Here is a 16,471-nt window from a genome sequence, read left to right as displayed (position 1 = left end):
AATGTTTCCAACAACTATTTAACATCTTGAGATTCAGCGACAAACACAAACAACCTGCTATATTGACAAAATATGGGGCCAAAAGTGGAAAACCAGACGAAACAGTCCAAGTAAACATGTCTCTGCAGAGGCAGGACACACAGATGGCTCAATGGCAAGGTTAGTTACATGAGAGAGAAGTCTGTACGCATCCCAGCACCTCATCACACACGTGCATGCATGTTTATGTGAATGTGATCGAGCAAACAACCCCGGCGATCAAAAATAAACAATGGCGGACGAGGAAATGGATATTCAAAGGCAGGTCTCATTTAGCACCACGGCTGGGTGGAAGGGGAGACGTTTATTTGCATAACGGAATTGGAAGTGACTGTCAGCACCGGCTGCAGAATCTACTCCCTCATCTACCGCAGACACCCTCCAGCTCACGGCTCCTCGTTTTTTGTTTCCCTTCTCATTTGTTCTTGTGCTTTTCTTTAGCTGGAAAAATCAATGTGTAAGGAGCAGGGTTCTTTTTTCTGCTCAAGGATGATTTATAGAGTTTTGTCGGCTCTAATTTTGAGGAGTCACTTTCTTTTCGTACGTAATTTCGCACTGATCTGGCCGGTAACTGAGTTGAGTGCGATCGCTTGTGGCTGGGTCTTGAGTGCATGTTTCAGTCGCTTTTAGCAGTGGTGATTAAATGCGCATTTCTGGGCTATACTCGTGTTGATGGAAAAACAATGCAATTAATGTACTCCGAATCAAAACAACCCAATAAAAATAAATAATGGCTTTAAAAATAAGGCTCTCCTGGTGTTCAATGGCAAAAAAAAGTCACACTTTCTAATTATCTTCTGTTCAGATCATATTTTAAATAGTTTTGCTGAAAAATGCTAAAAATGCCAACTATCTGTTCTTGCCTGACATTGCCGCTTAGATTCTGCAAACAAGTTGCCATCCAGCCACCTGAAGCCATTTAAGAATGAAATCGCAGAGAGCACTGCCTCAAAGGAGACATTTTTCCATGGAATGGGCATTTGTGGCTAAGGTTCACCAATCCATAATTGATGAGAATAGCTGCTCTGATATATCAAAAGCAGTGTGCACAGGTCTAAACCTTATATTTATTTCCTTCTGATGTCAAACGTCTACACCTGCAGCTCTGATAACTCATTCCAGAATCACCCAGGACAAAACACTGGTGTGAAAAGGGAACAAATATATTTGACAAACAACAGGCCCTTCATGAGGTGGGGGATCACTGCACTGTTTTTGCAGGGTGGATAAGCAGTGATTTTAGTTCCAGCGGTGCCGGAGCTCGCCGCTCATGCGGCAAATCTGTTTTCAGCGACTTTCGGCACCGTGGACATCTACATAAAAGGCAAAAGACCAACACAAAGAGACAAAAAACCAACACCTGCAGCTCAGGACGCTAAACTCCAGACAACCTCCCCAAAATCCACGGTCCGGACATCACTCATCCCGGCAGATTACTCCATGTCATTATCGACTCATCATCACTTCGCCGTTGTCACGCTGACGAGGCGTGATGTAAATGTATGTAAATCCACGCTCTTAACTGACAGTCTAAAGATGAGGAACAGATGAGATTAGGTGCAGACGATCGCTTTGCACAGGAAGCCCCCCCGATAAGCTCATTATGCCCTTAAAAGGTTTAATTATCAGAGCCATTGCATATGAACATTGCGTATAGAGCTTTGGACTGAAACTCCTGTGTAAATCCTGGCATCTAGCAGTGTCTGTCAGCAAGAACCAGAAACAATCACAAATCATTCACTAGACACTAATTATTGCATGAAAGCAAAAGTTGAACAATTTGTGTCCAATGTGATGTGACCTTGAGGAACATTGTGATGCTTTCAGAGTAAAACATTATTCTTGTCAAATCCACAGCACATCTGATATACCTACTGTAGGGATGTAACCATATGAAAATTTCTTATCATGATTATTTATAGTGACCAAAATGATCACGTTTATCTGAAAACTGCTTTATGCTGGACATTATTTATCGTGAGTTGTTCGAATGTCAGTAATTTAATACGGTTTTACTTATGATTAAAATATGAAACCGTAATTCCGTGGGGAATTTTATCATGATTTATCATCAAACCGGTAATCGTTAAATCCCTAATATACTGCAAATCAATAAAATGACACATTTACTCAGATACTTAGAGGCGAGGTGTGTAATTTCTGTATGATCAAACAGAGCTGAAAAAATTACTGGTTTCAAACAGGCTACAAGAAATCTCAACGTCTTTCATTGGTTGGGCAAACAAACAGTCCCACCCCAAACTCATGCCATTGGTTGACCCAGAGTTTCTGTGTCAAGTTAATTAGGATGCTAAAACTTGAGCAGTCTGAAAATGGCTTGTAGCTGACTTTGCATATTAAATTGGGATTGCAAAAATTATAAAAATTTATTTCAAATATTTATATATTATCTTGACCTACACATTCAAGTAAATTAGTGTTTTGAGCACTAAAATCAGCATGCAACAGTTGAGAAATTGTATAAAAAATTAAATAATTTCATGAAATAAATGCTTATTTGGGGTCAACTGAAAATATATATATACAATTAGAATTATTTTTATAATTATCAATGTAAATTAAAATTAACATAAAAGTCATGCACACCTCATTAACAATTCTCATGTTATTCTATTGCTAACCCCTAGATGGTAATGATTCAAGACAGTATCACCTCAGCGAGAACCCCTGAATAGGATATTTTAATAGCAGATGACATCAAGACTCTGTATCAGAGGGCACCAGTTGATTCAGTGGCATTGTGAGTTGTCAACAGGGCGGCTCGGCTCCCAGGCACTGAACATGACTCACTGTCTCTTCTGGTGTGGCACTGCAGGTGACCTCATCTGATCTGGAAACATGACCCCTACGCCCTTTCTATGGCCCAGAAAACACTCAAGCAGATCTTCTTTTTATTAACAACTTTAGGGGCGGCGAGGATACATCAGCGATAATGGCCTAAGAACTCTCTGGAACAAGTATCAGATTTAAGCTGCCAGATACTAGAGAAAAATGCAACCTTCTCACAGTGCTGTGAAGTAAAATACCTTTCTTTAAGTGATCCACTGCTTTATTTATTGTTTAAAAGATGCTTTAGAGTAAATAAAAATAGTTTGAACAGAACTTTGCCTGTTCCAGTGCAATTTATTTCCTGCAGGCATGGAAATGCGCAAGTAATGCGAGATTTGGAGTGTGCAAACACTGTCAATGTGTGGTGCACTTGAGAAGGTGACAACAGGGGGGCTTGGCACAGATTGCTGGCTCCTGTATGAGTGCTCAGGGAAACAATGCTTCTACTGCATATCAACTACCTCTTAACACGACTGCAGTGACAGCACTGAAGGATTGCAATAAACCAAAAAGCTGCAAAAATACAACGGACTACACATTTAGGCTTCCTGTTCCTGTCTCACGAGAGCATCTCTGATATAAGTGAGCTACAGACTGCCACTGCGGCCTGCATACAGACAGAATGAGAGCGAGTGTGGAGCCAGAAAGCCCCTGGTCAGAGACGGGGTGGCATTAGGAGAACCTGGCCTGGAGAAGGGGGCAGCAGCTGATGTTACAGACAGTCATTACTCGACTCAGCTCGAGGCATGACACTGGAACGGCACAAGTGGGCCAACTACGATTTATCCACACTGTCAGGACAGTGTGGAGTTGACCAGAGGGCCTGGTGATGAATCCCACCCTCCACTTCTGTTTGCAAGCTGTTCAGGACCAACAAATCACAATGGCATTTTATTTATGGCGCTTTAACATGCCAAGCTGATCTGCCTTCTTCCTGCTTTAGCATGGCAAAAGGCCCTTCCATTAGGAAGTATGGTGCAAGGGAGGTTCAAGCTATCTCTCCCTAGTTGCACCAACAATAGGAGATGTGGCTTGTTTTTTCAAGCCAAAATGGTTGTTTGGAAAAGAAAAAAACTTTAGATAAATAAAGTGACAGAAAACAAAATAATTCTAAGTACTGCTGTAAATAATTCATGCAACCATATTGTTAAAAAACTGAACTGAAGAATTGGTTTATGAATGTGAATTTAAATTGAATTTGCCATGCTCCCCAAAAGAGTTTAATTTTAAAGACAGGAAGTGCAGTTTACTAAATTTGAAAAAAAAAAAAAAAAAAAATCAACAAAGGTAAAGCAGAATTCTAAATAAATTGCTCTTCCACTCTCTCTCTCTCTCTCTATATATATATATACATACACATACACTTTTTTTTTTTTTCCAAAAGTTTCAAAGTTGATGAATTCAATTAGGTCATAAATGTATCTGCAATTCTGCATACTTAAAATTAAGTCTTTATCAATTCAGCTCCAAAAATAATATTAATATTAATAATCAATATACAATGCAATAGTACAATATTTCACATGCATAACTTTGGGGGAATAGCAAATAAATCCCACATAATAACAATAATAATAATACACTGCACAAAATAAATCCAATTTGAAAAATAATACACCCGAGATGGCACTAAAATCATATTTTAATACTTTTTCCTTAAGATAAAAAGATACATTTGTTAATTCAAAATAAAAATATTTTTAACCATCATTCAGCCCAGCACAATTTATTATATATATATATATATATATATATATATATATATATATATATATAAAATAAATAAAAGAATATCCTTAATATGTGACAGCTAGTTGAGAAAAGGTTGAAATAACTATCCTGGTTTTCTTTAATTTACTACTGTTATTTCTGTTTATGTACTGTTCTGTTCAATCTAACTGCCACAGTATGTTCTCCATCTGGTGTTTTTGGAGTACATAAGTATTATAATGATATTAATCATTTGAAAATTCAGTAATTAAGCCAGTTACTTAGTATGTAAATAGGGTTTCAGAAACACTGGCAGGCCTTCCGTTCAAATCCGCAAATTTAAGAGCGAATCCAGACGTGTCAGCTTTCATTACAGCAGGTGTGAGTGGCAGGTCACGGAGCGTGCGTGAGGGAAATGACAGCAGGACAAAGGTTGTTTCGTTCCAAAATGAAATGGGAGTGAAATCAAGCCGGGCACCTCAGCGTGGCAAAGCCCCAGCAAACCTCCAGGCCAGCGGTCGAGGAGCAAGCTTAACCTCTCTCTCACTCTTTCTCTTGCTAGCTCTCACCCGCTTACTCACTTCCTCCCCCCCTGCCCCCGCCTCCTTGCACCTATCTGCTCGGATCGATGGCCGCACTGCAGAAGTAGTGGACTGGGAGTGCGAAAATTCAGCTCGTTTTCGGAGAGAAGCAGTGTAATTTTCGCCGTGATGAAAAAAGCAATAACATTTTTGCTCGTCCTTTACAGCTAGCGATAGACAAGGTGTGGGCTCAAACAGCTGAGAACTCACCTTCCCAGTAGTCGGAGGGGCTAAAGTTACATCCGCACCCCCAAATGCCAAAAAAGAAAGAATGAAAAACTCCCATCTTTCAATATTCAAGTGAATACAAAATCTGTCAGAGGCAAACCAATGATCTTATGAACATTAATGGGTGCAAAATGATGAGCAAAACTCCTGGATTTCAATAAACAAAATATCAATCTTATGCAAAGGCTGGCGGGCTGGATGCGCTCCTTGTTTTATTAGGAGCAGATGTATGTGCCTGATAGAGAGCATTAAGGGTTATATCCCGGCATTCATTTCATTATAGTTCCCGCCAGAGCCTTACCCCCTGTAGCTCTTTATTTAGCTCAGCAGTTAAAGCCTCTTTAACTGCAGATTCAATATGACGACATTCACCGCACGTAGGGGAAGAGCAGAACAATGGCGAATCTAAAAACGTGATACTCTACGATACTGTTACTTCTGCAGATCTCTGTTCATGACACCTCCCACCCCATCCCGTTCCTTTTATTTGAGGATGAAACACCAGAGCACAATTTGAATACAGTTGTACATCTTTCCATTTATTAATGCTTGGATTAACATGACTGGGGGTTTTGTCAAGGGAGTCTTTACTAGAGCCCAGGGAGCAGTTCTGTGTGACAGTAATAGTCCTCAGTTAATATACTTGAGTGATGCAGATTTCTTAGAGTTGGAAAGCAGAACAAAGGGGGTTTATTTGAAGCGTGAACACAAAGGTAGAATTGTAAAGTGGAGGGTGTAAACGGGAGGGTAGGAGCCACTCGAGATGAAAGCCATGTTATTTGACACAGCGCTGGCAGTGAATTAAAAAACAAAGGCAGTGGTGGGAGAATCCTCCCGACTTTTTGACAGGAGAAAGATGAGCCACTTTTACTTTCCTCCCATCCTGGCTTTCAGTCTCTCACACTGGAAAAACACTATTTGCTCTTGATATCATCTGTCTGTCCAGGCACCCTTGATTTCTTATTCCCTCCCCTCTATATCGATTTTGCCAGACCGTATGCTGCTAAAGTTCTTCTCCGGAAATCTTAAAAGTTGCTATTTTCAAGCCTTTGAAGGAAAATATATTAATGGAAAGTATATCATTGTGTAACATTTTTTGGAGTAATCTAAAAATGTTAGTTATAAATATTTTATCAACATTAATGTGGATATTTCAAAAATTAGATGCCATTTTAATTAAGAGTAGAATCGAACGAAATTAATGAATATGATTAAATATCTACTAAATGAAAGAAAAATGGGAAACCCAAACTTCTCAAGGGTAGATAGAGTACATAATCGTAAAAAATCTACAACAACAACAAAATAGATAAACAAAAGAGCAAATCATAAATTAATAAGGTTGAATAATGTACTATGGTGCCAAATATAAATAATCAAATCCAGGTTTAATGTCAACAGACAGCCGTCATCCTCTTGGAATCCTTCAAGATGCTCTAGAGTTCAGTATTTTCCCACCAAACACTATGTCTTGAAGTAGAACGAAGCATCTCTGAAGTTTCAGTCTGCTGCTTTGTTGCCTCTCATGAACATGCATGCGCAACACAGTGCTGTGGAGGTAGGTAGGAGAGCAGCCAGGCTCAAGGAAAAGTTCAAAAGCCTAAAACGGGTCCCTGCAGCACACCAGAAAGGCCTCCTGAGAAAAAACAGCTCTGAGAGTGCACAATCAAAGGACGGGACTCAGAGCTCCACTGAATGGAACAGTATAACAAAATGGCATTTGAACAGATTCAGGCAATGTTCCTCTGAATGTGATATCAAGTCTTCAGGTGAATTATTCAGAGTGGCTATTCAATTAGAATTATTATCAGACCCAAAATGGCCTCTGAGAACGAGACAAGAAAAGGATGGGAAAAGGAAAACCAAGATAATGAGAAGGTCACAGCCATAGAGTGAATACTAGAGTGAATGTTATTGCAGATAATGCCAAGCTCACGTGAACCTGCTAATATTTGGAGCATAGCTCTCCATTCAGTGTAAAACCCTGTCAGCGTGATAGATTGAAAGGAGTCTTGCCGCTCTCTGCCATTTTCTTTCTTTCGCTTCTTGCATTGTGGCCAGCTGCACAGTACAAACTGACAAATCTCAGCGGGTTTTACAGTCTCCTGAGCTGCGGTTGCCAAGAAGTCACATTTTTCCATTCATCCAGGCCAAAGAATTGAGGTGACACTGAGAAGATATTCACACTGAGGAGTCACTTTGACAAGCAACCGTTCAGAAAAAGAAAAAAAATGAAGCGATCATCCACCCCCAATAATGAAAAATCTTTCATTATTTACTCCGCTCCCTCAGCTCCTTTCTTTAGTTGAACAGAAAAATAAATTCTGAAGAATGTGACTTTCAATGCAATGCACTTAAGCTTTCAAGCTTCAAAAATGATGCAAAACAAAAGTATCAAAGAGGTTCATATGGCTTGAACAATATATTCAAAATCTTCTGAAATAGAAGTCATAATACACAAATAATGTTTCCAGATCACCAAGACAGATTTAAGAATGAATCATTTAAACTGGTTTCACAAACTGGATCAACCTAATCATTAAGAAGATCTGAATAAAAGAATAATTCATTCTCAAATCACACTGCTTTGTCTTTATTGAATGCAACAAGTACAGCTAGGGCAGATTTCAAGATTATTAGTGAATAAGACTTAAAAATATAGTACAGAAATCACATGGATCACTTTTTAAATACTTTTTTTTTTCAATCTTTCCATTTGCAAAGTATTCAGTCTCCATTTACCGTAATTGCATGGGAGAGAAGCAACCGGCACAGCCTTAAGAATTATTGTAGTAACCGCCCGCATGCTGTAAATGTGGTACATAGACATTAGCTTGAAAATAACAGAATATTTCTTTAACATTTAATGATTCACACAGCAGACCTTCATTCTACCTGCTCTGACACGAAATACATTACTAAGGAGCCACCAGGTGAAAGAAAACAACATCTTTTATTCAGGAGGCCTTTAAGAACCTTTTCACTTTAGTTAACTATTTCCAGTTAACTAAAATCTCTGCTGACTTTGAACAGGAAACAGGGGCACCGGGAAAGTGCCAATCATTATAATTGTTTGAATTTGTATTGACTTGTGATAAGAATAAAAAGAGATGTGGGTCAAAGCAAACACTTGAAGCCACAAGCTTGAAAGAAAGAGAATCAAAGAGTGAGAGAAACAGAGAAAAAGAGAGAGAGTGGGGTGGGAGGACAAATGTGTACCTCAGCTGTTCTGGTGGGTTTTCCATTATATTTCTGAAATGGACTGAGCAGGCAAAAGAGCTTCTTTTCAGATAGCGCGCAGAGGCAGAAATGACTTATAATGAATGAACGCATCAGAATGGGATTCCTCAGCCATACTGCTCCGTTCACACCAAAAAAAAGACTCTGAAGGAAGTTGCATAAGAACATAAGGTTAGAAGGAATTGTTGTGCATGACCCAGCGCGACAGAGTCCACACCACAGAAAGAGCACAAACCTCTTTCAATACTTAAACAATTAAGACCCCAGACTTATGTATTGTATTGAGCACATTTTAGCGTAGAGCTTCACTCCTTCCATTGTGCCTCCCTCCATCTTTCTCTCCTATTCGTATTACTTTCAGGAATCAAGTTGAATCAGTCTTTGCAACTTAGAATTGAATTATGCATTCGTTAGTTCATGCATATGCATGGATCCCCGAAGTTCATGAATATCTATTACGTTGCCATTTACATTTCTTCCATTTTCCTAATACATAAAAATCTTACACTAATGAACAAATGGAAGGACTACAGCTTGTAGACAGAGAGCTAGCGATGTGCTAAATAAAAGAAAGGCGTACAGGCTTTCTAATTAGAGCTCGGAAACCATGCAGCACGATTTTAGACAGTGATTCATTTACGAACTTCAATGGAAAGCCGTGCGATTACATGAGAACTCATGTTTCTAGATGGATTCTCAAGAGAATCTAAACGTTACCTCAGGGAAAACCAGATGGCGGGTGAAAAAGAAAGAAAGAAAAAGAAAGAAAGAATAAAAATATTGAACATTTTAAGATTTGCTAAAGATGACATTAAATATGGTTATTAAATTATTAGTGTTGTTAAAGATTAATTATACAAATCAAATCTGATATATTAAAATGAATACTGCTCACTTTAATGTAGTTTTTCTTTTATTATAATCTTCTAGTGTAGCTAACTACTTTTTTCAAAAAAGCAGCTTTACAGTTGTAGAACCGTTTCAAATCATGAGTATTTTATAACTTGGTAAGCTGCAGTTTTAAAGTAGCTTCTTCATCACTGGTACAATGGCAACCTTTCCACACCATGTAAAATGGCCTGAAAAGTAGAGAGGTTGATCGCCAACAATATGTGACAAAAATAAAGGATCCTGTTTTCAGGATTCTGACACCTCATCAGCAGTTATCACAGGCTATTCACTACTGGTTCAGCACACATGCACACAGAGAGGAGAGAGATGGGGAAGTTGCCCAGAGGCAGTAGTGCCGTGGCAGTGAGCATCCGTTTAGCAGGAAGTCGGAGTACAGCTGACAAACAGCATCTGTGTGTGCGCATTTAATCCCCTCCTACCTCACACTCAGTGGGTGACCGTGTTCTAATAAGCAAGAACACACAGAGATCCTGTATTTATGTATTAATAAAATCCCTCAGTGATAAACTAACACTCTGATACTAAACTTTCCCTGAGGGTAGCAAAGACCCAGGCTAGTTGTCACACTTTTTTTTTTTTTACTCCAGTGGATATTTCTCAGGGAAGTTTGTTTTGAATGTCAGTACAGCATTGGCTACAAAAAGCTACTGAATACTTTAGTGCTGAGTAAAATGGACAATTTTTTTTTTTCACAATTATCACAATATTTATTTTTTCCATATCATTCAATATAAATTATCACGATAAATGTTAAATCTTTCTTTCTTTCAAGTCTAATAGGCAGTTTTTTGCTTCATAGTGAAAGTTTCTAGAAACCAGATCATACATTTTCTTGACAAAATAAACATCTTAATAGAAAAATGTATTTCTTAGTGTCTGCATGTTCTAATGTGTGATACAGTTTTAAATCAAGAAGCAGGTTTGCTTAATAATATTGCTTAATAATATTAATAACAATAATAAAAAAGGACTTTTTTTTGTCTCTTAGAAATGCACATTTGATAGTAGTAGCTGCTTAAGGTAAGGTGCAGATGTAAATTTTAGTTTATTGTCAAAACCAGTAATATCTGTAAAATTGTAGCAACGTCATTTTTATATGGTGAACTTTAATCAAATTGAAAAGGTTCAAATGTGTGCGGTTTCATTACGCTTCTGGCGCATAAACATTATACTGATAATTTATCAAACTCTTCATTGTTTTAATCGCAACAAATTATTAATTATTTTGCCAAAGTTATCGTTATCGATTTATCACCCGGCCGTAAAATACTTCCACTGGTATCGCCTGCGGGAGTCGATGTGCAGTTCTGAGATTTGACTATATGGGGCAACGTCACAATGGAACCCACCATTAAACAGATCAGGGATTCCCAAACTATATGTCAGTTGAACCTCTTTGACTTTAAATATTTACTTGAAGTAACTGAGATTTAAAAGTTAATATTTCAATAATTTATCAATACATAGCAGCGCAAAAGGTCGTGGGTTCAATTCCCAGGGGGCACACATAATGGTAAAAAATGCATAGCCTGAATGCACTGTAAGTCGCTTTGGATAAAAGCGTCTGCTAAGTATAAATGAAGAATTAAGTTCATTATTAGCTTTTCAACAGGTCAAAAACACCCTGCAGTTCCCGTACAAACCCCCAGGGGTTTGCAAACCCTGGAAGATGCTATTTAGCTTTCCAGCTAAATTTAATAGTAAAACAATTAAATCAACTTTATACTCTAATTGTTCTCAAGGTAAAACTATTCTTTGTGATAACTAACTAACCCCGGTCTCCTCTACAAACCACCCCTGATTGAGTCACCTTAACAAAATCAGTTTTCCCATAACAGGCTTCACGTGTCTTCCAGAACAAACCGTGTTGAATACGTTCACACAATGGTGAGAAAATTGAACAGAGATGATAAAAATGTTGTGACTTTGTTTCCGAAGCTCCCAGAGTCGGCGTGCACTGATAGCGCCACCATTCAGGTATTCAAGCTGGTTTGCATAGGGAACATGGCTGTTATTGTGTGAAAGCATTTTATCCCTTATTTGCTGATAATGACAAATCTCTCTCTCCACCCACCCTCCCTCTCTCTCTCTCTCTGTCAGTCTCGTGCGGTGGTAGCCGGCTCTTTGGGTCTGCGCAGATAAGCGGGTGATTCATCATGAGGCTGAAGGCTGCACACGGTGCGTTATCAGCCCCTTGCAAGAATCCAGTCTCACCGCACATGCTCTCTGTTTGGAAAGTGACCTGCTGCCTCCCGGCCCCAAATTACCATGACAACATTAGAATTATCCAAGCAAAAATGACAAGAGGCGAATTAATATATTTCACTCATGCTTAGACCACCCGGCATCCCCGTCGCAACGATCTGGTGCCAAATTCTTTATATACGATTCCATTATTGCAGGGAAAATTATGGCCGACCAAAGGCGACCTGATAGGGAGGGACTTTAATGAATGCAAACGAGTGGTCGGGCTTCTCCAGGTGAAAAAAATCTTAAGAGAAATGTGTGTGCGTCCCTCCTTACTGAATATTGCAGGTTGTGCTTTAGTAATATCATATTTAATTCAATCAAGCAATAAATGTGTGTGTTTTTCGCCACTGATATAAGTGGGACGGCACTGTGAGAGTGTAATTGAGTCAAAAATAAATAAAGAGACAGTAATGACAAGATGGCGAGCTGTTCAGCAGGGCCGTGATTGAGTCAACGGAGCGAGGCAATAATAGCGCTTTCCTCTCTCTTTTCTCTCGCTATTGTCAGGATGAGAATATCATTGCAGAAAATTGCCTCGTAGGGAAAAATATATGAAACTGTTAACAAATGGACTGGCAGCCCATCCTCTTCCTGACATTTGAAGAAAAAATAAATAAAAAAGTCGAAGGGGAAGCAGACTGGAAGGGAAAGCAAATCGCAAACTCACTAACGATTTTGCAGTTATGACGTTATTTACGGTGAAAGCGAAACAATGAGCTGGCTGCATCTCATGCTGTCTCTCTCCCTCTCCACTTGTGTCTCTCTCTCTCTTTGTAACACAAATGCAGGCTTGATGTAATAGCATCAAGTGAGGATGAGAGTGGTCCACTGAGGGGTAATGCGTTTTCTTTCAAGTTCTCCATCTTTTGAGCGCAAATATACTCCCGTGCACTTAAACAACTTTGGTAAAGGACAAGCATGACTACACAGTTTTTGACAAGAAACAACAGCTGATGGGGTAATCGGGATGAAGCATACAAAACTTATACGAGTGTAAGAGAGTGTTTCACAGCACATGGGGGAATGCATTTTTATGTTTACTATTATATTTTTGGTAAATGTCCTCACTAATTTATTCAAAAAAAAATTGTTTTTTTTCAAATTGTATGTATTTATTAAATCACAATACCAATAAATAAATAGAGAAGAAAACAATGGAGAATGTGTGAAATGTAAATACTTTGCATAATCAATGTAAAGCTGCATAAATAATAAATTAAACCAAATACACTACTTTAGTAGGAACAAAATAGGTGGTAAAATTAATAAATTGTTTATGAAATGCATTAAAAAAATACAATTTAAACTGTACACAATGTCAACATTTCTGTCCATTTCTCAACCATTTTCGGCGAAATAGCTGATTTAAAACTGGATGAAGCAGAGTGAACACAAGGCCCTCAAGCATTGGCAGTATGGGTACCCAAGAGTCACATGACTGGACTGAAGCCTTGTTATCTGGCAAGCTTTTCTTTTGTTTTCCGTCATCAGTTTTTCTGAGCTTTCTTGCAGTAAATATGCTACACGTTCCCAAATGAACCATCTGTGACAGGAACAATTCGTCAAACAGGCCTTCTTCAGCCTTACAGTCACTACACCAACTTGCCAATGAGGCCTTGTTAAACCTTCCCGCTTTTTAAAAGGCTGAAATCAAGCTCTTTTTTACTGATTCAAATCAGGGCAAATTCATTATGGGGCTGTAATATTTCTGAGTGATTTGAAACCAACGAACGGCCAGGGAGGCTTTTATAGTGATTATTTTGTCTCATTCAACAGTCAAAACAATATCCAGAGCAGATAAACATAGTATACCGAGCTATTATTGAGCATGTCTGTATGGCTCTCAGTCCGAAATTAACTCTGACGTACAGTACAAGGATCTCAGCTTTCAGGCCGAGTATCTCTCATCAGGCCATTGTTGTATAAATTTTATTTTAATTGGACGCTTCCAATTGAAGCTCCTGCAAGTTTTTGAATCATCAATTTTCCATTCAATATATGCCTATTATGGAGCCTGCATGAAATGGCCTCTTGCCAATAGACGGCCTTGAATTTTCAAAAATTTTCCCTGCAAGGTATTTGCAACATTAATTAACAAGCCTATTAATGAGACGAGCACAAACTGCTAAAACGGTTGTGGCCCATTTGCATTGATTGCTGCACATGTACAAAAGGATAGCCTTAATGTGACTGAACTAAAAGTCATATTAAGTCATTTTATTAATGGCAAAGCAAGGCCAGAGGCTGGAGGGAAAGGGCAGACTGTTATGCTTTATATTTATACTTTATACAGAACATTAAAAAAATATATATTCAACATTATATTATTAATAAATACAAATATTTTAAACCCTAACATTAATACTATTGCTATATTTAATACAGAAATAATATTTTAAAATATTACAGTATAAAAAAATTGTTCTGTAATATAAATATAAATGTGTTTTTTACTATGGGAAGACTATGGTGTTATAGGCTACATTTCAGTAAACTTCCTGTTCTTGTTCACCTGTGAGCCAAGCCACAATACAGAGAGGCCTGTCAGGCTGACTGCTCCCAAATTAGACAGATCTGACTTGTGAGAGAGCGCTTTTAATCTTGATTCAGAAACAGCTGAGGGCCAAAGCGAATAGCATTAAGTGTGATTTTCCATTCAGTGTGTGTGCAAAGAGGTCACTAGTCCCGGGTCAGTATTCAAACAGATGTGCGCTGTGGGAGCCATGTCATTAAAACTGTTCACAGATCAGCTGCAGCTTCCCACCCAGAACATCTAGCTTTGCAGTTCTCCATCAAAAACATGGAGCTTTAAAGGTACAGTACACCAAAAAATAAAAATAACATGATTATTTCTCAACCTCATGTCGCTCTTAACCAGTATGACTTAAGCACAGGACAAAGCAGCACAAAACCATTCTTTAAAACTACTTCATTTATTCACCCCCATGTAGTTCTAATCCTGTAGGAATGCATGAAACCAGAAATTGTATTTCTGAGTGAATTCATCTTTAAACATGCTAGATTAGAATTTAGCATAATAGTCTTCATCTCTTAGCGTTCATTTAAATGACTGTCACAAACAACTTATTCATGTACAGCTGAATTGATGTGAATGAAAAAGCTCAAACCTGTACGGCTATAAAGAGTAACCCTAAAATGATTCTTCTCAGCTAGAATAGAATCGTCTGCTCATCTCAGTGGATTAGCCTAGTTATCATGCTACAGAAACATCTTAATGAAGCCGTTTCAAAAAAGGAATTGGGTCCTTTTTAAGCGGCACACCTGGTTGTAGCCTGAAAGGATATGCGAGTGGGTTTTTCAGGGAGCTGTTTACCCTGTGTCTAAAAGACCCATATGGAGACAGAGAAGCTGAGAGGAGCAACAAGCACCACTGGGCTCCCCGCTGAATTGCGCTTTTGAGAGATTGTGTTTGGCAGTCCTGCCCGCTATCAGTTGGCAGGCAGTGGAGCATTCTCCGAATCATCTGTTGATCATTTAATTACAGTATGTTTCAAAGGGGAAGAGGGACCAGGGCATTGAAGAAAGCAAAGTTAGGATGCATGAGGAGGAAAAGAAGTCGGGAAAGGGCGTCACGTAAAATGCAGGCTTTTTATATTCACACTGAAAGAGATAAGGACAACTGAAGGGCCATTGGGTTTCTCGGGGGTAAAAGCCTTTGCGATGGAAACACAATTGTGTTGGCCATTTACTTAAGGAAGCTCGCTATTCTCCGGGTCTAATCTTAAAGCACTCGTCTCTGAGTTCCCATGAGGACTACCATCCATCCACCTGCACTGTATCTTATCCATCTACACACAACACGAGCGCACACACAAACACACACATACAGAGCTCACAATCACAGAGACAGACCCTCAAAGCCGAAAACACAAACACGCTGCTCAAACTTGGCTGAGACAGATGCCAGACCGTTCAATGCTAAATGAAAAAATATGACTTTATACAACATGATAGAGGACTGCCAGACAGTCCAATGCATTTAGAGTTACTATATAAGAAACTACATAGATAAGAACATATAACTATATATATATGAACATTTGAATGTTGCCTAAAACTAAAACTGAAATAAACATTCATTAAAGCTACATAGACAAATACAAAATCTAATAAATTTGGAAATCGCACAAATTAAAAATGAAATTAGAATTAAAAGGAAAATTAAATGTGCGATAACATTATATAGACATTTTAAAACAATTTATTACATTTAATGACACATAACTCTTTTAACATGATATGAAGATGAGTAAATGAAACAAATGTTTGGGTGGACTCTCCTTTTAAGAGAAAAAAGCTGAAATCTTTACAAAAGGTGGATTGACTTTACTCAAAGGGAGCAGGCAGATAAAAGAAGACATCTAAATGTATGAATACATGTTTTTTGTGGTAATTAAATCATAATAGATTTAATTACACTCATCAATCAATTATACAACAACATTATGTTCAATTTCCCATAACTTACACATTAAAAATGACAGATAGCTCAAATCAGAATAAACTGTCATTGAAACAGCATGTAAAGGTTAATGTACTTCTGCTAAAAGGCCTACAAAAGCAAATAAGCCTCAGTTACAGGGACTGGGTGGCTTTTATGGAAGAATTTGAATGAAAACAGAATAAAAAGAGACAAAATT

General features: G+C 38.3%; 1 protein-coding gene across 11 annotated transcripts in view; it reads right to left on the bottom strand.

Annotated features, from left to right (window-relative positions):
* The window catches only part of msi2b (musashi RNA-binding protein 2b), a 251,834-nt gene that overhangs the window by 110,173 nt on the left and 125,190 nt on the right, over positions 1-16,471 (bottom strand). The window lies entirely within an intron of this gene.

This window comes from Carassius gibelio, chromosome B15 (genome assembly GCF_023724105.1).
Source record: "Carassius gibelio isolate Cgi1373 ecotype wild population from Czech Republic chromosome B15, carGib1.2-hapl.c, whole genome shotgun sequence".
NCBI classification, from domain to species: domain Eukaryota; kingdom Metazoa; phylum Chordata; class Actinopteri; order Cypriniformes; family Cyprinidae; genus Carassius; species Carassius gibelio.
Note: the sequence above shows the minus strand (reverse complement) of the source record. Positions and strands in the feature narration are given on the sequence as shown.